The sequence below is a fragment of the Nyctereutes procyonoides genome, unplaced genomic scaffold, assembly GCF_905146905.1.
Source record: "Nyctereutes procyonoides isolate TBG_1078 unplaced genomic scaffold, NYPRO_anot_genome, whole genome shotgun sequence".
Lineage (NCBI taxonomy): Eukaryota > Metazoa > Chordata > Mammalia > Carnivora > Canidae > Nyctereutes > Nyctereutes procyonoides.
In genome coordinates, this window is record NW_026575132.1 from 2,686,144 (window position 1) to 2,712,717 (window position 26,574).

Here is a 26,574-nt window from a genome sequence, read left to right on the forward strand (position 1 = left end):
TTTGCCGTGAGTCATCTGGCTTTTTTACTGGCCATACTGAGATGTTGAAAGCACTATGTGCAGGGTGTATAATACCCACTCAGTGCAATTCTTGGATAGTTTCTCCTCTCTTCATGCTCCCAGGAAGTTTGTATTATTTGATGGTTATAGCTCTTTGAGCGGCCAGTAGACTTACTTGTTCCCCGTTGGTGTTCCTTTCAGCACTGGTTTGGTTACTCTAACTCAGAGATAGAATTCACTGATAGAACCCTCTTGCACTGTTGGTGGGAATGGAAACTGGCATATCTACTCTGGAAAACAGTATGGAGTTTCCTCAAAAAGTTAAAAATAGAGCTGCTCTATGATCTAGCAATTGTACTACTAGGTATTTACACAAAGAATGCAAAAACGCTAATTCAAAGAGATACATGCACCCTGATTTTTTAAAAGATTTTATTTATTCATGAGAGACACAGAGAGAGAGGCAGAGACATAGGAAGAGGTAAAAGCAGGGAGCCTAATGCAGGACTCGATCCCAGGACCTCGGGATCACGACCTGAGCTAAAGGCAGATGCTCCACCATTGAGCCACCTGGCAGCCCCACACCCTAATATATTAATAGCATATTAATATTAATATTAATATTTATAGCAACATTATCTACAATAGCCAAATTATGGAAACAGCCTGTGTCCATAGACTGATGAAAGGATAAAGAAGATGTGGTATATAAATACAATGGAATATTATGCATCCACAAAAAAGAATGAAATCTTGGCATTTGTAACAACATGGATGGAGGTAGAGAGTAAGTATTATGCTAACGAACCAAAATAAGTCACTCAGAGAAAAACAAATACCATATGATTTCACTCATATGTAGAATTTAAGAAACAAATGAACAAATAGGGAAAATAGAGAGGGAGAGGCACTCAGTCAGTTAAACATCCGATTCTTGGTATTAGCTCAGGTCATGATCTCAGGGTCCCGAGCTGCAGATTGGGCTCCTTGTTCAGGAGGAGTCTGCTTCCCCTCTCTCTTTCCCTCTGCTCTTCTCCCCACTTGTGAGCTCTCTCTCTCTTTCTCAAATAAATAAATAAATCTTTTTTTTTTTTTTAATTTAAGAAAAAGAGAGAAAGGGAGGCAAACTAAGAAACAGACTCTTAGGGGATCCCTGGGTGGCTCAGTGGTTGAGCATCTGCCTTCAGCCCAGGGCGTGATCCTGGAGTCCTAGGATCAAGTCCTACATTGGGCTCCCTGTGTGGAGCCTGCTTCTCCCTCTGCCTGTGTCTCTGCCTCTCTCTCTCACTCTTTCTCTCTGTCTCTCATGAATAAATAAATAAAATCTTAAAAAAAAAAAAAAGAAACAGACTCTTAACTATAGAGAACAAACTGGTGGTTACCAGAAGGGAAGTGGGGGGATGGGTAAAATAGATGATGGAGATTAAGGAGGGCACTTGTTGTGATGAGTACCAGGTGTCCTATGGAAGTGTTAAATCACTATTGTACACCTGAAACTAACATTACACTGCATGTTAGCTAACTGAAATTTAAATTAAAAAAAAAAAAAAGATGTTTGCAGAGTTTGACCTTGTAGGGTATCAGCACCTAATATGTCCTCCAGCACTGCATGGATAAAAACTTCATATTCTCAATTTAGCATCAGAGGGACTCTCCTGGCCATAACAATTTGTCCTCTGTAACCATTGAAGGCACTGAGGAGGCCAGAAAACTTTTGAGGTTACCACGTGTTAGAGTCTATTTGCTCTAGTATCAACCAGAGCCACCACTTTGTGTTTATTTCTGGGGACCAGTGAACACTAAAGTCAACATGAGACTTATGATGACTTCCAGGGCTCATCTGGAGGCAATCTTGGCCGACATCCTACCCTGAATCGGACAATGCCCCTGAATCGGACAATGCCCCTGAGGCCTCTTCTGGAGCAGGGCAGTGGGGATGGTAGAGGCAGGTAGGGTAGATGTGAACTGATGTTCAAGTTGTAAGGCTCTCCACAGGCTGACCAGCACAGTGTCAAGTCGCCAGTTTATCTTTTGAAACGGGGGCCTGGCAGCCATGAGGTCAAACCACATCTATGTCTAAGTTACTTTTACTGGACACTTGACAGCTGATTGGGGGAACCTTTGACTTCTTAAGTTCACTCTCTGTCTTAAGCCTCTTCCACAGCCCGTACCCATTCCTGAGACCTGCCCCTTTCCCTCAGATCAGTAGAGGCGATGCACATCAAACCAGCCAGCTTTTTGGGGCATCCCTGTATGTATGGTGGCCTACAAGCATCAAAAGCTTGGGCCGCCCCTCCTCACACGGAGGATATTGGTCAACTCAGGATCTCCCTTGCAGTTGCTTCTTTCCTAAGGTCTACTTCTTTGGTCTCCATGCTGGCTCACCAATTGTTGGTCCCCAAAATGGACCCCATATGTGGAGGACAAGGTTAGGCCTAGTTAACATAGGCAAATCACCCCAGATTGGTGGGTGGCAGCTTTTGGCCTGGAAACTTACATATGATGCTTGTCTTGGGCAGCTGCAAACCCAAAATCTCCACCCCAACATGCCAGAATCTTAAAAGTTTATCGAGAGTCCTTTTAATGGGGTTCAGTCACACTGAGGTGGCCTCAACAACCCATAGCGTTCTCAAGGCTGCATCCTTGAAACCAGTTCCTCAGGAGCAGTGGGCAAAACATATATTCCAAAGACAGGGGAAGGAGGAGGAGCCTCTAACTGCCCAGATCCAGCTCAAGGGTCAACCATCCTCTCAGTGACCTCTTCCAATGTCAGGATATTGATTTATTGTTAGTAATTTAAGGGCATGAAGCTACCTTTCTTTTAAATAAAAATTTTATTTATTTATAATTAGAGATACACACAGAGAGAGAAAGAGAGGCAGAGACACAAGCAGAGGGAAAAGCAGGCTCTCTGCCGGGAGCCCGACGTGGGACTCGATCCCGGGACTCTGGGGTCACACCCTGAACCAAAGGCAGATGCCCAACTGCTGAGCCACCCAGGTGCCCCATGAAGCTACCTGTTTTACCCCCTGGGTATCACACACACACACACAGCCATACAGCTATGTACTGAAAAGTATGCAGATGAGTGTACAAACATGGTAGGATGTACATTCATTTATTCCCCAATATTAAACATTTGCTATGAATCAAATCTTAAGCTACGTCTGAGGATGCAACAGGGAACAAGATTGACAACTTTAGGGGGTTTAATGGGGAAATAGGGTTAGTGGGGAAGATAAAGATGAAATAAGTAATTACACAGATAAGAAACTGAAAATTTCCATGGAGGACTAGTGCAGGCTCCTACTGCACAGGAGTATGTAGGCTACGTGTACAATAGTCAATTGATCTGATCTGGGGGCTCAGGCAGTGATTCATTCTTTTCTTAATCTACTCATTTAAATAGTAAAGCTTCTGGGGGCTTCATTCTCTCTCCAAACTTTTCTCATCTTCTGCCTTGGGTGAATTGGTCCAGGAGCTGGAGAATGTGTCACTGTTTGGGTAGGGAAAAACCCAGGACACAAGAATGTTTATAGGGGAAATTTTACCATAGGTTTGGGAGATGCTAAGTAAGATGAGGGTTAAAAATATCCCACTTGATTTTTCATTGTGATGTTCATTGTGACTAATTAAGCACAGTATTAATGGGATGGAATCCAGAGAGGAGATGGTGGGTTGGGAGGTGGTATAAAGAGTGTGATTTAGCTTCATCCGACCAGCAAAGCAAACTCTGTGAGGGCAGGAAATCTGCATCCACAGAACTAACTAAAACAATATCTAGCATATACTGTTGTCATAAATATTTGTCAAAGTTATGGAGCTAAAGTGTGAGTCAAATTGTATAGATTACACATGGTCTTGAAAATCATGTTAAGGATTTTGGCTTGCTGATTTCAGAGTATAATGCTTTCAAGGGTTTAATTCAGAGCCTAGCCGGACTGGATTTATGTTCTAAAATGATCCATGAGGCTCCTTGGTGTAAAATGGATTTTATGGCAGTAGGCAGGCCAGTTTATAAGAATCTTGAAAAAAGAGAATCTGGAGTGATAGATCAAGCCATCTATGCAAAATCTATGGCAAATGGCCTGAGAAAGGATGGTTAGAAAGTGGTATGTTTGAATCTGTTTTGGCTAGTGACCAGATTAATGATATTATCATGCAAAAAAAGGATAGAATGTGGAATCTCTACTTTTTGGATTACTAATATTTACAGGGGGGATAATTCCTGATGCTTTTATCATTTAGCAAATATGACCACTCTGTGAGGAATGGCACTGCCACAGTATAACTCTGAACTTGCAAGGACTGTTCCAAACTTGTCCTAGAATGTGAAATCATTCACTATTTCCATAAATCAGTAATTCTGTACTGATTTATTTAGCTCCTACCATATTCTAAGCAGTATTTTAAGTATTGTGGATAAAATAGTAAAAAAAAAAAAAAAAAAAGAGAGAGAGAGAGAGAGAATGAGAGACATGGTCTCCATGGTTTAGAAGGAAGGACAAAGATGAAATTAAAATCAAGTGTGAGGGGCACCTGAGTGGCTCAGTTGATAAAGTGTCTGGTTTCAGCTCAGGTCGTGATCCTGGGGTCTGGGATTGAACCCTGCATCGGGCTCCCCACAGGGAGCCTACTTCTCTCTCTGTCTCTGTCTCTCTCTTTCATAAGTAAATAAATAAAATTAAAAAATTTTTAAAAAAATAAAACGAAGTATGAGGAGCAGTATGAAAGAGTTAGAACCAGAAGATGTTTTGGGACAGAATAAAACATGGAGACTAAACCTAGTCTACAGGGTCAGGAAAGCCCAACTGGAGAAAAAACTTTAAGCCGAGACTCTGTCGTTAAGGGTCAAATGGAAATCGGTAGGGGTAGCTTTTTGGTAAAGAAAAGGTGAAATATTGGGTCCAGGATTAATAGAGAGTCTGACTTACTAAAAGGAATTTAATCGTTAGAAGGGTGTGAACAATGATGATGTTTTGATGGACGAGGGCTAGATGAAGGAGTCTTATAATTCATGTCAACGACTGTGGGTGTTATTTTCAGGAAAATGGGTAAATAAAGAGGCTTCAAGCAGAGCAAAGATGCAACTCACAATTTAAATTGTAAGCCAGATATCATATCATGGTTTCTTGCTCTTGAAGATTTTGTTTGGCTTGGCCTGAGTTCCAATTCCTCCATCTGTGATGGAATTCAGATCCTTCCCCACGGTTTCTGCGAATTTCAAAAGCTTACTATTTTATGCTTCTCTCTGATTCTGTGCTCTGGGCTGCTTGTGGATTGTATCTGCTCTTCCCAGTGCAGGGATTTACAAGTCAACCCCTGAATCGATTCCATAAGTAATTTCCAAAGTAAGTATTTCCTGGCTCTAGTGGGCTTTCCCATGGCTCTCAGAGGTTACTGCAAAGAGATTCATCTCAAAATAAGTTCCCTTTGGCATCTTCCTTGTTTAATCTCATTTTCTCATCTTTCGTCTTTCAAGGAGCCATACGCATTGTTTTCTCATGTCTTATTTAGAATCATTTCACTCATAATAATAACTCTTAGTTTCTTATCTTCTATAATCAAACGCTTATCAATATATTTTTCCAAACAATACAGTTCTCTACCTAAGCTGAATTTTGGTGATGGCTATTTACATAGACTATATTTTTTTATCCTGTAATAAAATTAACACTCTAGCCTCTATGTACAACAGTTAGAGCTTATTAGCAGTAAATGGAATTTTCCACAAAGGTAATCTAATCTAATTTTTTAACATAAAAGATGAAGACATTTAAGCTCAAAGAGGTCAAGTTACTTGCCATATTGATAGCAGCAGGGTCTGGGCAAAGATTTAGGTACTTCTCTTAATTCAGTGTTCTATCTGTTGGGATAGTGGTCCTTCTTAGTGCGCCTTTTATATTTCAAGAGAACACATCTAGGCTCCTAAGCTCTCTCCATAAATATATCTTTGCCCCTAACGCCAAGTTGCCTGTATGTCTTGGTCAAAATATTCATCTATCCAAGGGAATGGTAGAGAGTAGCTTTTATTATACCAAATGTGTTGCAGAATAATGCCCACTCCTTTACATACCAATTTTCCACCATCATAAGTTTGTTTCCCATAATACAAGCTATTTCAATGTACTAATGTGTAATTTTGAGGTTGTAACAAAGTAAGGAAATAACAAGGTTAAGATTTAAAACTAAAGACCTCAGTACAGGGACCCTTGAACTAGAGATACAAAAGAAGTGAAATTCCATATGAGGAGATGTTATAAAAATTATCCATTAGAAGGACTCTTTTAATGGGATGAAGCTAAATCTGTAAAAGGCACACAGATATGAGGCAAGGTACCATCTTCTGGTTTGGCTTGTCAAGGTTTTATTTCCTGGCAAATAGTACTGTATAGTAGGTAAATCTTAGAAATACAGAAGTAAAATAACCTGTTGCATTTGGGAAACATAACAAGTATAAGGTAGATAATGCCTGAACTTTAAGGTTTAATCCTTGACCTGTCCTCTAACTCTCCTGTCTCCTTCTGATTCTGTACTCTAGGCTATTATTTTCTTCTAGTTTCAAGATTAAATTCTTCCTACCAAATGAATGATTCTTATATCTACATAGATGGCATCATTTTTATCATTTTCAAATACTAATTTGCATTTTTAACAATATTTTGGATTCTGATGAGGGTGTACAATTATCAATCTCAATATGTTTAAAATATTCCCTGTCATTGTCTCCAATTTTTCTCCTAAGTGTTCTTCTAATGTGACTCTTCTACTGTGTCTTTTGTGGTATCATCTTATTAACCTTTCATAAAAATAAATCCTATCATGACCCTACCATCAGGAAGGGATTGAAAAAGACTTTATAGTAAAGGATTTCTCCAGGGTCTGTACTGAGAAACTCCACCTGGTACCCCATTTGCCTGATAAAGAAGAGAGCATGGTCATTATTTCATCTTCTCAAGTGAGATCATCAATGCAGCAGAGGCCTCTAAATTCTGAAGAAAGGCTGAAACATATTTTATATATTGTATCATTCTTTTTATATCTTATCATTGAGCTTATTGAACCCACATAGAATGCTGCCAAGGTGAGGCAGCGAAATTGCAAATATTCCAAGTTAAACTATTGCTATAGGTAATATCTATGGCAATAGGTAAATTTGGTTTCTTCTTTTTGCTTTGTTTCCTGAATTATTTATTTTTGCTCTTTTACAAACAACCCCATGTTCTATTTTAAGGATTATAATGCATAACATAAGTACATAACTTTTTCTCTGCTTACATTTATTACATATTAAATTGCCTTAGAGAAAAAAAATAAATATTTAATGAGTAACAAATTTATTGAGCTTTTCCCCAAACAGAAGGCTTCTGTAGTAGCTGTCTTCAAATGCTAGTTTTCAATTTTTCATTGATCCTTTATAGTCAAGGAAACTTACCCAAACATAATTGTTGAAATACAGATTTTTTAAATTGGAGAATTATCAAGAGCATTGACTCCAATCTCTACATGATCTGAATATCAGTTAAACAGTAAATTGAAGAACAAATAACATACAATGTACTTAAGTGTTCTGATTTTTTCTCTCTCTTTAATGAAAAATCTTTTGAAAAAAAAATCTTTAACCACTTTACTATCCTTGGATAGATATCAAATTCTATATAGACTGGGTTTGAATTTCAAGTTTCACCACTTAGCAGCTGTATGACTGTGCAGATTACTTCACCCCTCTATTTTTCATTTTCTCACATATGAAAAATGGGGGTAAAATGAAGACTATACAGAAAATCACACGGAATAACATAATACATGACACTAAAAAATTTTGCCCAGTATCTGGCACATAGTAAATATTCACTAAATGTTATCTACTATTCTTAATTATAAAGAAAATACTAAAGGGTAAAGACTTAGGAACATCTTAAAAAAGAAATTCTCTAATTTCATTCATATCACAGAATGGCATAATTGTTCTATTAACTAGCATGAAGAGTGGAAAATGAATGTACTTAGCACATTTTTTAATGAGTCTGTATAGGTTGTCTTAATCCATGACAGGTGTTTTCACATTCCTCCTTTACCCAATTCCTGGTATCCAATACAGAGCTTTCAGGCCTTCAGTCTCTTTTCATATTTTTATTTGCAAAGGAAAATATATCTAAGTCATGGTAAGAGGAACATTAAGATATAAGTTCATATACCCAGCTTAATACAAAAAGAGTATCATAAAATTAACTGTATTTAATAAAGTGCAAAGTCATCAATATATCATCTGTTTTGAAACTTTACTGGAACATGTAAAATTATCATAATCAATAATGACATTAATTCTGAGAAATTATAGAATCTAAAGCTTTTTTCCTAAAGTTGAACCATGTGTCATTGACTGTTTTAAATTATGGAGCAGATTATTCACAAATATCATAAATCCTAAAGAAATGCAATACTGATTTGCACCCAGGAGCCAATACAAATGTTAACAACAACAACAAAAAAATTAATCAAGACTACAATTAAGCTATTTTTAGCCAATTAGTTATTCTCTAGCAAGCATTTCATTTGTGCTAGGCAATAGCATTTTGTGTTTGTATCAAATTTCTTTCTTACTAGGAAACAAAGGACAAACACTAAAATTTTTTGATGGGCATTTATTTATCCTTTTCAATGCTTACTTAAAAATTAAAAGGAAAAAATTAATGTAATGCTTCTATTTTATGGTTTCAAAGAGATCACCTCTCTGCCTTTAGTAAAATGGAAGAACTTCGCAGGAATTCTTAGCTATCACCCTTAAAATGTATAGTTCACTGCTCAGATTGTGCCAGGGAGAGGAGGTGACGTTGCTTTTTACGGGTCCAGCTCCCTGCTTCATCCACAGGCTTCCTTAGAAGAGCAAGTTGGCCTGGATATTCCATGGCAGCTTCACTATTTACAATTGCCCAAGTTGAATAAAAACCCAAGGATTTTATCTAGTCATTCTGCTGAATATCTTAATAGTATTAGGATGAAGGAGGTTTGTTTTTGAGGTTGATTTCTTTTTTCTTCTGAAAGCATGAAATCTGAACAGATGGGATCGCAGATTCGGCTTAGTGAGAACTGAAGTTGTTTCATACACTTTTTCTTTTCTTTTCTTTTCTTTTCTTTCTTTTCTTTCTTTTTTTCTTTCTTTTTTTTTTGTATTCAGAAACAAAATGCACAGCATTAATGTAGCCTGAATCTGTACAGTGCCAGTATTGTCCATCACAGCTCAACGATGGAGTGTTAACTGCAGCTGTAGATTCAGTAACTTGGGCTTTGTTGTATTTTTTAGGAAGCAATTAATAGGCACTCTTTTTCGGTTTAGGGCTTTTCCCCCTTTTTATTTGCGTATGCTCTTTCCACACACACAAAAAAAAAACTGAATTTGCTGAAAGCTGGCATCAGTAATAACAGGCATACTTCAATGAACTATTTTGCAATTAAACTTGAATTAATTCTCAGTTATCTCTTACTTCCCTAAGAAGGGAGAAAAAAAAAGATTACGTGTTGTTAAATTTATGATTATATTTATTGGCAACTATTTGTAAACTTCTATCTTGCAGTTGACCAGTGGGTTGTAAAAGATTTCTGTTATTTCCTTCCTTACTGGGTAAATCATTATAATTAAGTCTCAGAATGTCTCTTCTATTAGGTGTGATATAACTTAGAATCTCTTGGGTTCTCATTTACCAAAAATGTATTTTATATTCTTACACTTTGAGAGTCTTTCAGAGTATATCTCAAGATAGTTAGGGTGTTAATTAGAGATTTAAAAAATGGCCCGTGTTACTTCACACAGTACTTTTCTGAACGGTGATCATATATTCGCTCATCAGGCAATAAAAATGGCTGCATCACAGAATTTTAGAACCCAAAGGAAACATAGAGATGATGTAGATCTACCCCTTTGGTTTTCAGAGAGGCAGCACTTTTTCAGGTAAGTTAAGTGATAGACAGCAGGTCACATACTGGCCCAGGGACAAAGCCCAAGTGAGGTTTCTGGGTGCCAGTATAATCTGTTTTTGTGGTATCTCATGAATGTTTTCAGTGGGTGTGATCCCTTGTTGTTGCTTTCCACCGTAATATACTGTTATTCATTGTTTGACACTCTAGTTATGTTAATTATATAAACTACAATTCATCCATTGCAAGAAAGCAGAATAAAGCCATTCATACATGCCAAGGTTGAAGCACACTTTGGACAATGAATTTTATTATGTTTCATGAATAAAGACATTAAAACTTTCAGATCCTGTGAGCTAAGGGCTCACATGTACCTCTCAAACCAAGAAAGAATGCTTCTCCAAAATTATAAGATTCTTGAAAATACCATGAAATTCTTGAAAATACTTGATGTCAATAGGTTTTGTTATTGTTTTTATTTACTGCCAGGTCGTCCTTAGTTCTTTATAGTTTTAATCACTTATCTAGACTTTTTGATGTAGTTCTGTATTTCCTTTACATGACAGGTAAAACAAACGTGAATTAACCTTAATGAGATTTATTAATTCTGGAAGCTACTTCCAAAGTTGTTACTGACCCAAACGTTTTGGTAAAAAGAGTTTAATTTTTAAGTCTCAGTTCTATGAAAATAATACATTCTTTATTGTCACTATGAAAGTGTTGCAATGGGTAGAACCAGCATACTAGGTGGTAAATGGATTTTGAAGTCTGGGATACTTAAGGTGAAACACTGGATTCTAATATGTTTGTATTGCCACTTTATCAAGGTGTGTTCAGCAAATATTATCACATATCTACATAGAACTAGATATCTGTCCATATAGATCTCTCTTCCTCTCTGATATTTATTATATATATTATATATAGTATATAATATAGTATAGAATTATATATAGTGTATATATAACATACATCTCTGTATTTGTATACAAATACACACAAATATGCATGATATACATATATTTGTATAAATGCATACATAATTTATACATATAGAAATACATATGAATGCATACAAATATATACATATGTATATATAACACATATACAAATGTATGTCACCTCTATTCATGCTTCAAAATCCCACCTGCATGCTTTTTTTAAAAATATTTTATTTATTTATTTGCACGTGTGGGAGAGAGTGAAAGAGAGCACAAGAAGGGAGAGGAGAGGGAGAATGAGGCTCCCCGCTGAGCAGAGAGCCTGATGGGCTCAATCCCAGGACTCTGGAATCATGAATTGAGCTGAGGGCAGATGCTTAACCAACTGAGCCACCAAGGCAACCCCACCTACATGTTATTTTTAAGAAGAATATTGTCCAGCCCCCTCTCCAAAGCCAACTTAATTGTTCTCTTTGCTGTATCCTGCCAGCAAGATGCTCAATTATAATTGTCTACTTACTTTTCTGAAATTTCATCTGATCTGTGATCTCTTCAGTGATGGACCCCAATCATATTTCTATTCATCATATTGCCTGGAATAAAACAGACACTTAACATTTTTGCTGATACTAAAATAATGAATAATACAAATTACTTAATAAATCAATATTGTAGTACTTGTATAACTAAATAGAAGCTTCAGGAACTTCAAATAGGAGGAAAAAATATGTATGGATGATAAGCAGTGCCATAAAACCCAGATCACATAATGTAAAGGTTTGTAATTATCAGACTTCCAAAATTGCAAATAATTTTGCATTTTTTTTGTATAGTAATGGTTTAAATATTACTTACCAGTTTAGAAACATCTTATTTTACTATTGGTCACTGACCACATTTACAGTCTCTTATTTTATAAATCATAAATAAGATAAAATTATTAATCTCTAAGTACCATCAGAAACACAGTTTTCCTGAAAAAAAAATTCTGTTCTTTTTTGTTCCTGGAATAACATGCTAAAAATTATTCTAATATCTTTGAAATGTTTACTCCTAATATTAAGAAAAATATTTTACATAAGTATTATTTTAAAAATTTTAATGTATTAAATTGTATTTATTTTAAAATATTGAGATTAAAATAGGACACCTGAGTGGCTCAGTTGGTTGAGCATTGGACTCATGATTTGGCCTCAGGTCATGATCTCATAGGTCATGAGATCAAGCCATGTGTGGGGCTCTGTGCTCAGTGGGGAGTCTACTTAAAGATTCTCTCCCTCTGTCCCTACCCCCATTACATGCACATGTGCATACTGTCTCTCTCTCTCAAATAAATAAAGAAATCTTAATAATGAATAAAATATTGATATCAAAATAAGTAAATGTTTTTTTTTAAGTTAATGTTTATAATTTAGTTATCTGCTATTTCAATCTCTTCATGAATTAAAAGAATGAAATCTCATGTGTGAATCTGGTGGTACTTAAAAGTTGAAAAGCCAGAGATTGGAGTTTGTGGAGGTGAAAATAGCTCAAATTTGCAGTGGGAAATACCTAAAAGGAAAGAAGAGAAAGACAGTTATAGAAATCTACAAAGAAGTTTCCCTGAGTCTTTCGCTGAACAGCAATCTACATGCAGAGGGAGAGACTCCATGAGGCCAGTTAAGCACAACTTCTGATGAAACAACAATTATGCTGGGACTTAAGCTAGAAAATTGTCAGAACTCACACAGGGTTGGGTATTGTTTTACCTTTCACCTTGTTAAATATGTGGACATTCAGTAGCTATCCTAGAAGGATCAGGTCTTACACACAAGGTTTATTCAACCCTAGAATAAAGGCCACTCTAGATCTACCCTAAAATATTATAAAAGAAAGGATCCAAAGGTCATGGGACACTGCAAGTAATTTTAGTGCCTGCCCCAAAAAATTAATCACTTAAAAGAATACCAAAAAAACACAACACTCAACATAAATACATAATGTCTATAATAAAAAATTACTAGATAACAAAGAAACAGAAAAATGCAAACCAAATCCAAATGTAAGTTTTAAGCTTCTTCAATATCAATAGGTCAAAAGTGGGAATTCAGGGGTGCCTGTCTGGTTCACTTGACAGAGTATGTGACTTTTGACCTTTGGGTTGTGAGTTTGAGTCCCACATTGGGTGTAGAGATTATTTAGATAAATAAAGTTCAAAAAAAATGGGAATTCAATCATTAAATTAATAGCTATAATTTTACTGTCACTAGAGTTTATATAAATACCACATGTTGTGAACACTTTTCAGATAAAAGCAAGCAATATAATATAATGAAGAGCTTTCTCTCAATAAATAGTAAAATCATTCACAAAAAGCTGTGTGGTCACTACTATTATTTGCTAAATTTATACTTTGGGCCAGGCAGTCTCAAAAATGTAACAATACTTGAATTGTAATAACTAGGACTTCAATACTGTCCCCAATATACTTTATTTTTTATCCCAGTCCGTTATGCCAAGTAGGTGTATAATTGTTAAAAGTTTCAGGATATTCCACTGAATAAATATTCCAGACAATAATGGTATAATAGGTTGTCTCGTAAACATATGTCTCTATAACTTGATGGTGATACCTTCCACTCTAAAAGATTGTTCCTAAAAAACTTAAAATCAAATCTCAAAGGATCATAGTAGAAAAGTTAATACTATATTATATATATTTTAGATGTCTCATTGCAATATCAAAAGGGATTTATAAAATTACAAAGAGAAATGATTGACAGCATTACTTTGGGATTATTATATCCTACATGAATGGTAAATATTGTAAAGCAATTATTTATGAAGAAAAGAAAAACTGACATTGGTTATTTATAATGTGCCTGGTTTTTCCTCTATATCACCAGCTGATTCTTCTCAGTTTCCTTTATTACTTTGTTTCTAAATCCAGTCCTATTAGATTATACTAATGCTAATCTGGCCTGGTTAGTTGTGTTCTTTTTTCTAATTATTTACTTATATATTGAATCTATCATGTAGATTTTGTCTATTGGTTTTGTTAGGAGTGAAATCATTATTTTAGGATTCTGTTAAGAATGACAGGACTGGGTTTGATGCAACCATAAGATAGAAAATAATGGAGAGATATACATGTATATAAGTTTATACATACATGAATTATTCTGAAGTATTAAAATAATAACATATCTAATGAAATTTCATGCATACTTTTTTTTTCTTTTAAAGATTTTATTTATTCATTTGAAAGAGAGAGTGAGTGCACAAGTGGCAAGGGAGGGGCAGAGCGAGAGAGAGGAGGAGACTCCCCTCTGAGTAGGGAGCCTGACCCTGGGGCTCAATCCCACCCTGAAATTATGACCTGAGCCAAAGGCAGACTTAAGTAACTAAGCCACCCAGGCGCCCCTCACATATACTTTCAAGAAGTGCTAGTCATGCTCATGAAAGTGACAAGTTCACATATATATAGGTAAGTCAATTGGAGCTTCAGTGATGATTTCAAACTCGATTTCAAAGAAACGAACAAGTGATTATTAAGTATTCGTAAATCTTAAGTAGGTCAGAATAGGATATTGAGAAGAAAGAGTGAAATTCAAATAAAGAAAGATTTCCTGGAGAAATCTGAAAATCACCTGTGAGGAAACACAGCCAAGGGTAATTGACCTCCTGATGGTGAAATACATAACAGAACAGACACTTATCTACCTAGTAGCTTAAGTGTTTTGTTGATTTTCTTATTTTAAACCTGACAATAAAAGTTTTTAATTTCTAGTGCTTTCCAACTTTTTGTTATCTTTGCAAAAAAAAAATAATTTAGATCATAAAAATCACTCCCAAACTCAAAAATTTTATTCCCGATCTCAGACTACACAATTGCCATCAAGAAGCAAATGAAAAGCAATGATTTTGATATGCAAATTAGAATATCAAACAGCCAATTTTGTGTATACTTCATATATTCTGAAATGTCATAACACTTTGTAGAAGACCAGGTGTGCAATCAGAGATAAGCTTTCTATCCTAGTAATAGTAATCAATATGACTTAGTATTTTAACTTGATAAAAGTGAACTTGACTATATGATTCCATTCCAAAGAAATCACAATAAGAAAAATCTAAACAAATGGATTTGTGTTGTCACTAATTTTTATGCTTCTAGGTCTATTACTATCATCAGTGTTCTCTTTGTCTCATTTGATATCTCATTTTCTATTTTATTTTACTGGTAGGAAGATAAAGCTTTCTATAAGGCCTGTAAGAAATAAAATAAGTAAGCGTTTAGATACATTAGACACCAAAGTAATTTTTTGTGTAGGAAGTAAAAAGTTACAAAAATCCACTTGCTTATGTTATCTGATTTATGGCACTATATTTGACCCACCTAAATATATGTCAGTGGTGAAGACAGTTATCTAAAAATCCATTTGATAGAACTTTCAAGTAGTTCATTTTAATGGCTCATTTAACTATTACAAGAAATATAAAGATGTGATTCAGAGGAATCCTAGTTTGGGTGACCTGGCTTTTTAATCCTTATTCCAATCATCTCTGCATGTACCTGAGCAAATTACTTAATATTCTTGGGTCTCAGATTCCATATTTGGAAGATGGGAGAGTTGGCCTTTATGATCTCTTTGTATAAAAGTTACTGTTCTCTCCAAATACCAAATACATGGCTTTTAATTAATATGAGGTAGTTTATGATGTTTTCCCCCTTAGCTTGTTAATATTAGTGCCAGAATCTGATTAGAATGACAAGATATGACTTCAAAAGATCGGAAGCAACCCTAGAATGTGTCCTTTCAGATAACCAACAAGTGATGATTGAATTCTTTTTGTTGCAAAAAACACATAAAATATAGTTGCTACTCCCAAGAAATTTGAAATCCCCCATATATAGAGAGACTGATAAAAGTGTGATATCCTATAATTTTAAAGAATGATATCATCATATTAATTTGCTACCTTTTAATTTCTAGTATAGAAATCTACTTTGAAAAACTCATAAGGGTGCAAGGGTATAGCCAGACTTCACCCATGATTAAAATTGAGATTATAATCACTGTACTCCAAAACTCTCAATCTCTGTCTCTCTGTCTCTTTTTCCTGTGTGCACACCCTCTTCATGGCGTGTCAGTTTTATTCTCTGGTATTAGCTGCTTCTACACAAGTACTAGAAGATGGGTCCCAAGATCACATTTCTTATACTAAGTATAATAGATGGATTCAATAATATTTCTTGTCCCAAGTTAAAAAACAAAAGAAACACACCAACTAACACCAAGAAGGAAGCAAACTGGCCAGGTACGGGAATGTAATAACACGATTGGCCTGGTGTTGGTCAGGGACTGACACTGGTTGCTCCACATTGGCCAAATGACAGTGGGAGCTGTGAAAAGAGGCCAGGTCCAGGTTGAACAGCAAGGTTCAGCAGGAAGCAAGCAAGGAAGGAGCTTGCACTAGAAGAGAAGAAGTACTGTCCTGGGAAACTGAAAAATAGCTACCAATAAAAATAGATAATAAGCTTATTCAGAGAATAAAACGATCAGCTCCAGTTCCCAAACAAGCAGAGCATTATCCAATGGCTAAAGACTGGATGCCATCCAGCTGGGCGACAGCACAAAACTGGGAGAAGACCAAGAGCACCAGCATGGAGGAGAGCAGGTGAAAATGTGCCTGGGGACGGTGAGTGGGTTAGTTTGGTGGGAACCCTGCACAAATCCAATCAAGCAGGGTCAGTTCCTCTGGAAACGCTATTATTTTATTCCCTCTTCATGTTTCCACTTCAGAGCACATTGCCAATTTCTCTATCTTTAGAGCTTTCTGTGTGGTTGCTCTTTTCCTTTGTGATAAATGATATGATGCCTGCGAAGAAACACGTATCCTTGTTTTCAGAAGATACCAGGATTAGTATAACCTGCGAAGACAGAATTGATCTAATAAGAAAGGCTTGGGGTGCTTGTAAGAAGAAAAAGAGTACTCGACTTAGAGGATCTGAGCCAGAAGAGAAGAAGGCTTAAGATTATTATAGGCATCAGGCAGAGAGCAGTGGTCTGCTGGTAATTCTAGTGAAACACAAAGAACTTAGACTTGATAGAATAAATACAACATTTACTCTCCACTGGGGAAAATTATTTACATAGGAATAATCATCTTTCTCTACTAGATACCCAGGGAACCTAAATGTCAGGGGAAAATTTGCATGTTTGGGTTAGTTTAAAATATACATTTTAAGCCAAGTCATTGTGATGATTATTTTATTTTATTTTTGACCTCATTTCATATTTTCTAAGAACATTGACTTCTTTTATGTAAAATAAAAGCACATTACTCAGAGATAGGAGCAGAACAGCAACAGAAATATAGCCCCAAATTGATTATCTTCAATAAGAAACTATCTTTTGCGATCAAAATTATTCTTTCAATCCAGAATAAATATGTCTTTCTAGTCTTTTAGGAATAATCCTTTGATTATCTAGCACTTTCATCGTTCTTCCTCTGAAGTATTAACTATTATGCTTCCCTCTTTTCCTTGATTAATTCCCTTCCAATTGAAGACCAATGAAATGCCTATCAAAACCAGAGATTTGTTTTTATTGGCAGGAATTGCAGGTTCTTTTGTGACTTAGAGAACAAAAGAGAACCAATATCAAGAATGAGTTTATCAAAATTTACAAGCAATCACTACTACAGCTGAGAGAATTGGAATGGGAAGGGTAGTGTGAAATCAGTGCGGTTTTCCAATAGGCCTGGTTATGTAACTTTAGACTCAGGCTCTGTCCTTATGGTAAATCTGAGGTTCACTAATATTCACATTTGCTACATCAGCCTCCCTGTGTCTTGATATGTTGAAATATCACATCAGGCCACACATCAAATTACATCCTAACCGTTTCTTATGTCCTCATAACTTTCTTTCTCTTTCAGATGTGGAATTTATTCTTTCTTGGTTTCTGTGCAATTCATTGGGACTTTCTACCGAAACAAGAGTAAGAGTAAACAAAGACTATTTCCAGAGAAATGTAAATTAGTGCATAATTACTATTTAGTGAGAAGGTTGTTAAAGAGAGTCTGGGGGGGGTGATATCTAGGATGAAGACGAAGGAACACCCTGGACTCCCAGCCATTCTCAATCTATCTGTGGAATCATCAAATTTCCTATTTGTTGATAAATATTGAAGCAAGTAAAGAATATTAAAATAGCATCACACGTATTTTGGAGAACCGAAATTAAATTTTATTAACAAGACAAGTTTTTATAAACTTTAATAAAACTACATTTTTTCCTAAGATTTAATTTATTTATTCATGAGAGATACACAGAGAAAGGCAGAGACACAGGCAGAGGGAGAAACAGGCTCCCTGTGGGGAGCCCAGTGTGGGACTTGATCCCAGGACCCCGGGATCACGACTTGAGCCAAAAGCAGATACCCAACCACTGAGTCACCCAGGCACCCTAAAACTACATTTATGTAATATAATTATATCTAAAATATGTTCAACATTTTACCAAAATTTTACAGGAGACTATTGAGCCAACAGTGATGAAATGTTATTAAGAGGCATACATAAACTGTGTTTTTCATCATCCAATGAACACTGAAAGAAATAGAAAATTTAAAAATTAATTTTAAAAAATCTGAGTCAGGCATCAACAGGCAGCTTGTTGATATCAGAAATCACTCATTAAACTTCATCTCTGTATGAGGTAAGGAGACAGTCTTACTGTTTGTGATTTTTCTAGAAATAAAAGAAATAAACATATTATCTATCATTTATACATTATACATTCATCTCAATTAAAATATTTTATGCTAGGCAAATAATAATTGATGTCTAAACACACAGAACTTATAATTTAGTAGTTTATTATTCTATTTCCCACAAAATTAAGGATGTATAAAATGGTGGTGCAAGAAAAATTTCCATAAGAATGCAAACAGGGGAGATTCTAATTTTAATGTGAAGATTGAAGAAAAGGCTTCACACAGAAGAAAAATTTGAGGGAAAGGGGAATAACAACAGTTAGGAAGAGAGGCCCAAAAATCACATGAAGAAACAAGTATATGTGTTAACTTATTATTAATTTTTTAAAAGGATGGAATGCATGGAAATAATCGATTCTCAAAGAGTTCTTTCACCTACAGAATCAGAATTACATGCATTCAAGGAAACTCTGAAGAGTTTAGTTTGGCTAGAAATTGAAGAAAAACAACAAAACTAATATTTACTGACCATATAATATATGACAAAGATCAGTTTTAGGTGTTTAATATACGTTTCCTTATTAATTACTATAATGATGTCTAAGTTAAACACAATTCTCCCTATTTTTCTGGCAAGAAACACAAATCTAAAGTTTTACTTGTCCATAGTCAAATCATTGGTGAGAACTGGGGTTAGGATTTGACTCCAAGGCTATCAGATTTCAAACTGTGTGCTCTTCTCAACATCTGCTTTTTTCCTCAACTATGTCCTTCAATGCAGTTCTCAACAGGTACTTGATAAAAAAGATATTTTTTGAAAAAATGCATTTAGGAAATATTTCACTCTACATGCAATCCCTGACCATTCTTAATTCTAGGTTCTAGGATCCTAAAGAGTCTGAAAATTATAGAAAAGAAAATTGATTAACTGCCCAAATGCATTTTTGGAGACTTTTTAAAAATTAAAATGCAACACCTGTTAGTCCCCTCAAATTAGTGCTTTTAGGGAATCCTGTGGGCAACACTACCTTATTGGAAACAAGCATAGAGCGTATGAGTGGGATTGTTAGGACATTTTTTAAGAGTTAAAATCAAAATACCAAATCAGCAGCACATTACAGAATGCTTACGAGGAAAAGCTGTGGAGAATGGACTTATTTCCGCAAATATAGGAAAGAATTCTTGAAGGATTTTGGAAAAAGAAAGTGATATGGTAAATATAATATGCCATATACCCCATGTATCTTGAATATTTAATAATAACTATAGATTTTTCAGCAATAATTTTTCAGACATCACAACCTCTGCTAACATTTAATGCCTCCATCTTCATATAAGAAAATTTGCATCTCTTGAGTATAGTGAATGCCAAACTTTACTAGAATAATGATTCTACTGTTTTGGTTTGCCATCATCCATCTTTTAAAATCATTATTTTAATGGATTTATGATTTACCATGATGAAAAATTGTTGAATACTAGTACTCAGAATAACTTTAGTAGAGGCAGCTCTATGCAATTAATGGCTAAAATGCTTTCATTCTTGACACGTCAATTAAAGTTTGCTTTTCTATAAATTGTGTGAATTGTTTCTATGGATAAATAATGTACTAAATGGAAAGTTTATAGCTATTCATATTATACCTGCCTGTGCCACAGAACTGCACACCCATATGGAAAGAGATGGCTTCTAACCAAGTTTTCTAAACCACCAAAGTGCCCCAATTTTGTGAGGCTTATCATTTGCAGTTGATACAATGTCAAAATGCAATGTCAAAAGTGTAGTCATTGGGAGGACCTTCTCATACTGGTGAAAAGTACAGATTGTGGGGCTGCTCTTCAGAACAATCGAAACAATATCTTGGATGGGGGCAAAATATAGGCATTTAAGAGAGTTTCCAGGGGAGGTAGATGCTCACAAAGACTTCAAAAATTCTGGCCTATTAGATCAGAGAGAGAGGAAAAAAAAATCTCACTTGAATTTCAAAAGTAGTTGTATAAGAGCTGTAAACCAGCTAGACTTACTACAACCATTTTACGTAAAAACTCCACTGAAACTCCATAAGATGCCCTCATTAAAAAAATTGTAAAAGCAGAAGAAACTTGGCATAAATGAAAAAGACAATAAACATTAGGTGTAATCTTATAAATACACAGGATTCATATGTGCAAATAACATATATGAGTCTCAGATTTTTATAAATAGTGATAAATTGCCCAACCAGCACATTTTAAAAACAAGAAGGCCAAGACTCAAGAACCTAGCCATAGCTCAGCAATGCAGGCATGCTCCCAACCCAAGGACTTGAAAACCTCCCCCTGCCTGCAGGCTCTTTCACTTGGAACTTTCCCTGGGTTTCTCACCCAGCAAAGCCTAAGACAAAGCTTTATGTGTTATGTTATAATTTGGGAGTGCAATCCCAGGGATGCAGGAGTGCAGGATAAAGAGACAAAGAAGATGAGAAACTGAGGCAAGGAGTGGAGAGAGGAAACAAAAAAGATGGTGTAACAGTTGACCACTGTTTGTTATCAAGGCAAGCTAATGTCTCCATCTCAAGGAGGTCATAAAAGACTGCTTCAGGATTTACTTCTGAGATGCTAAAGTTAGAATACTTCATATGTCATAAATATTCATATAATATGCCTTTATGCCTTCATTTATCTAGGTGAGTACTGTCCAATAGAAATTTATGTGATGAAAATGTTCTGTATCTGTACTCGTCAATAGTATGGTAGCTACCAGCCGCATGAAGTTATGGAGCACTTGAAATGTGACTAGTGTGACTAAGTAACTAGATTTTATGTTTTTAAAAAATATTTTATTTATTTATTCATGAAAGACACAGAGAGAGAGGCAGAAACATAGGCAGAGAGAGAAGCAGGCTCCTCGCAGGGAGCCCGATGTAGGACTTGATCCCAGGACCCTAGGATTACGCCCTGGGCCGAGGGCAGATGCTCAACTGCTGAGCCACCCAGGCGTCCCAGTAACTAGATTTTAAATTTAATTTAAATGTAATTGACCTAATTTTAATTAATTCATTTAAATTTAATTAATTAATTCATTTAAGCCACGTATGGCAACTGGCTTTCATATTAGTGTGTCTATAGAAATTCATTGATAATTTGCCAAACTAATTTTTAAAATAACAGCCAACTACAAATGAGTCACTTTTAAAGACTGAAATCATGTAGGAACAACAGTTTGACCCACATTTTATATTTCCCTTCTAGAATCTTGCTTGAGGATTCAATAAATGAAGGATGAGTTTGATTTAGAACATTGGAACTAGAAGCGTTTCGGGGGACAGAGTTCATTGAATTGTTTGAATGGTCTAAGGCTTTCTATTTTCTCCCTGAATTCTCTGATTAGACTCAGTACTAGCAAGACCAGGACAAAGGTTCCTGAAAATGGAGTTTAAAATTCTTAAACTTAAAAAAAAAATCTTTTTTACTCCCCCCCAAAAGTCTTCCTTAAGTCTAAAGATACCTGCTAAGGGATCCCTGGGGGCATGATCCTGGAGACCCGGGTTTGAATCCCACGTCGGGCTCCCAGTGCATGGAGCCTGCTTTTCCCTCTGCCTGTGTCTCTGCCTCTCTCTCTGTGTGTGTGTGTGACTATCATAAATAAATTAAAAAAAAAAGATACCTGCTAAAAATAAAATAAAATAAATAAAAATAAATAAAGATATCTGCTTCTTTGGTGTCCTGACTTGCTAGAAGTAGCCTCCCTCCTAAGGGAAAGAAACCCCAGGCATACTGGTCATGGGAGGGCGCAGTGCAGTGTCTTCTCCACAACTGCCCTCAATACCACCCACCAGGAGCTAGAAGAAGAGTTGGAAACTCTACATAGCACTAGCTTAATGAATACTTGGAATAATTTTTATTTTCTTCCAGATTTCAGTCTTCCTAGAAGCAGACAAGCTGTCCTAACCTTTTCTAAAAGTGAAATCCATGTGGAGATAAGAATATTCCCTAAAATATCTCTACAGAAAAGAACAAAGAGAAAGGCACTGGGCTGGCACAAGCCATTTTGATTTTATTCCTTGTATCTTTTGCACATATTAAAAACAGAGTGAAAGTCATTCAGTCAAAGGAATAGATGCCATCATAATAAAAATATAATTTGTTAGATTGCCAAAATAACAGGGGCAGCAATTTAACAGCACTGAAGGAAACGTGATAGAAAATTACAGAGGCAGCATTAGGCTTAACCCAATTATGATGGCAGACATTTAATGACCTCCAGAGAAAGTTAATTTTTTAAACCACTCTCTCTCTCTCTACCTGGAAATCTCTTTACGTCTAACTTAAATATCTCATGGTGCAATTTAAATTCATTTCCTTTTTGTGATACTCAATGGAGTAAGAAGTATAGACTACTTTCCTTTGAGGGATAAGCCATAATTTGTTTACAGATCGATAAATATGCAGCTTCTCAGATTTCTCCAGGCTAATGACTCTATTTAATGTTTCCTTAGAGGTCTCCATTATTGTTGTCATTCTACCCTGAACTCTGTCTCAGTTCTTTGCCTTCCTTTTAGGTTGATGAGCCTCGCAGTCATTTTCATAGATGGTGACTCTGTGGGCCCAGGGCAGGGGCACAGCACTCCACGAGGAGGCCTGGCTGCCACACACACCTGCCCGGGGTTCAGGGTCCTCCAAAGGTCCTGGACTGGAGAGGAGTCAAGTATGAGCAGAGATGCCACGCATCTGACTCCATTTCAGTGATATTTGTAGAGACCTGTAGGTAAAAGCAGTCTTTCCAGTATTTGCCTTTCTCCCTTAATTTTTCCCCTTTTCTTTTTTGCCCTCTTACAGGGTAAATTGCTGAGATCTGGCTGTTTATGTATATAACTCGGTTGCTATGTTTTAAAGTCTCCCCCTGTGTTGTTCTTTGAAAACCCTAGCAAATAGATTAGAATACCCAATTTCCTGCATTTTCCTTACTTATTGCTATTTTCTTTTTCAAGCCCTGAGAAAATGACTTGACATGGTGTAGGAATGCACACCTTTCGTGCCTGTATGCTTACCTCCGAGGTTTATGGCTCTATTTTTCTTAAAATTATTATTTCATCAGTTATCCTACTGCTTCTCTAGCTTTTCAGAAGCAAATTTCTTTTACTTCCTGATAGTTGTACAAAAAGGTAGTGAAATCATGAATACCCTGGAGCTTTTAAATATAGAATGGGTAGTAACTGGACTCAGGTAACTATTTTGTCTAGTCTGGAAAAAATTATTGAATGTGGAGGACTGGCTACAAGCTCTGGAAGAAAGAGTCATTACTTTGTATTTGTGCTTCTCTCTTCCCTCTTATGAATATGGTGTAATAAGTTACAAATTCTCACTTAATTTGTATTTTTTCTAGGGAATGACTGATATCGCCGGATAGTTTTCTTAACTTTTTCAGATTATATATTCCTTTGTGATGTGGTCAATAGCTTATGCTTGATGACCCTACAAGCACACTGAAGAATTCAGCTTTAAAAAACGAGTAGATATGTGCAACATACTATGTGTTGTCAAGGCATGTCTTCCACAAGGTCTTTTAATTTCACAATTTCTTGAGTAATTTTCACTCCAAGCTCTGGAATGCTGACAATTTTCACCTATTTTAGTACAATTGTTATAATTCATTATTCTTGTTAGGAGATCCGTTATATTCAGAGTTAAATTTAAGCTTACTGGTTTTCTTAGAATCAACACAATGTCTTCTAATGAAACAAAATTTATGCATTTTTGAGAATGTAGATCGTCATTTCCTAACCAAAAGAGTTCTGGATTGCAATTGAAAATGCTAAGTACAAAAATTTACTTCAGAAAAAAATACTTTATCATAAAAAAAATGAGATGGGTAATCACTTTCATTTTAGTTAATGTCCTTATCAACAACCACACCCCTTTACAGTGGCAATCATTAATGGCTAATATTAGATTACTAAGGATAACAGCAGATGCTATCGGGATAAGAATTAACCTAATAAAATAGCAATAATGTTTTACACGTAGTTCAGATAGGTAAATTTCCATTGCTAGTTTTTCCACGGGACTACTATAAATGCATTATTCAACCAGACACTAAAATTGATTTTTTTTTTTAAGAGAGGGATAGAGAGAAGGGTGGGAGGAGCAGAGAGAGAGAATCTTAAGCGTGCTTCATGCCCAATGTGGGGCCCAACATGGGGCCCTTTGCGGGGCTCGATCACTGTACCCTGAGATCATGACCTGAGCTGAAATCAAGAGTCAGAGGCCTAGTTCCTGAGCCACCCAGGTGCCCCTAAAACCGATTCTTAAAAAATAAAGAGGCATTTCTGCAGTTCTAAAAGTGGTGAAGGTTTATGTTTAGCAAAATTGACATTACCCATAAAGTAAATATGAGGTGATGTACAACAAAATGCTGGACCAAAAACCGGGGCTTGTTTACCTTATGAATATATTTATTATATAGTCATGAAGCTAGCAGAACCTTAGTCAACGTGTATGGCAAAAGAAGGAGGGGTTTTTGATCAAAATACATGCAATGCCACTTAATAATTGTGTGATCATGAAGAAATGCTACAGAGTGATTTGTTCATGTAGCATTTCTTTCTTCCCCACCCAATGAAGTAGTTTTTGCATTGGGATCTGAGGCAACAAGAGGAGGCATTAGCCTGGTCAAGATTCAGAGTCTTTCTATCAGGGGGAAAAAAAAAAGGCTGAACATTCTCAGATCCAAAGCTGCTTGTCATGATCCAGAAATGATATGAAGATCAGTGAAGCCATGAGAGGCTCTAAATTTCACTTTTCCATAACTCACCTGTTTGCAAACTCCCTAACATTGCTTAAAGTATTTTTACCCTGCTTAAGCAATGTTTAATATTGTAGTTTTGTTTACAACAGAGATGAAAAAATTACTAACTTGAAGTCCAGCTATTTCATGTGGTAGGCCCAACCTAAGTATGCTTTCCCAAGCATCAAACTTAGCCATAACTATATTTTCATTTGAAAAAAAAAAGATTGTGCACATTTATATTAATAAGAATTCTTTTTTTAAAAAAGATTGTATTTATTTATTCATGAGAGACACACACAGAGAGAGAGAGAGAGAGAGAGAGAGAGAGGCAGAGACACAGGCAGAGGGAGAAGCAGGCTCCATGCAGGGAGCCCGATGCGGGACTTGATCCCAGGTCTTCAGGATCACACCCTGGGCTGAAGGCAGGCACTAAACCGTTGAGCCACCCAGGGATCCCCTATACTAATAAGAATTCATTGACTGCCAGACTGGACCCCTCAGGAATTACCGGAATCTCATGGGCCTATTCCATATTTTAAAATTTGCTGTTGTTCATAGTCAACAGCAGTCAAAAATGTGCCTATGTACTTAGAGCTCCATTTTTCAGCAAATCAACTGGGATCTCTCCAGTTGAAAGTATTTTTTTAAAACATGAAGATTTTTCATTAAACATATACATTTTACTTCTTTCTTTTCAATCCTCTAAAGGATTCGTGAATTCGTCAAATTCTTTATATAGGAGACTATTTAACATTTTGCTTTAGAAAAAAAGAAAAGAAAAAATGAAGATTGCTGAGCATCTTCCAGAGGCCCTATCACTAAACAATGCACTCATTATTTTTAGTTTAAGCATGAACAGATGTGGATTTTTCTTTATTTATTTCAACTAAGAACTACCAGTGTCATAAGCAATTTAACAGCCATTCTGCTTGAAGCCAAAGGACTCAATAAATGTTTATTGCAGTTGTCCGAAGGAGCCACTTCTAAATTAACCTTTTTCTATTACTATTGACCTTTAACACAGTGCCTTAAATATGGAATTCAGAAAAAAAATTAGCAAATGACACACAGTATCAAAATCAAGTTGTTTTAGTTTTTATACTTCTTTGGTATTTTGTAAATCCTAATTACATATCCCATATGTTTTGTGAGGGCACGAAACACTAAAAGAACTTTCTTGATTGTTTAGTTTAAAAGCTTTATTGCTAAACAGCAAATATATTCAGACTGAAATCTATCAAGTCAA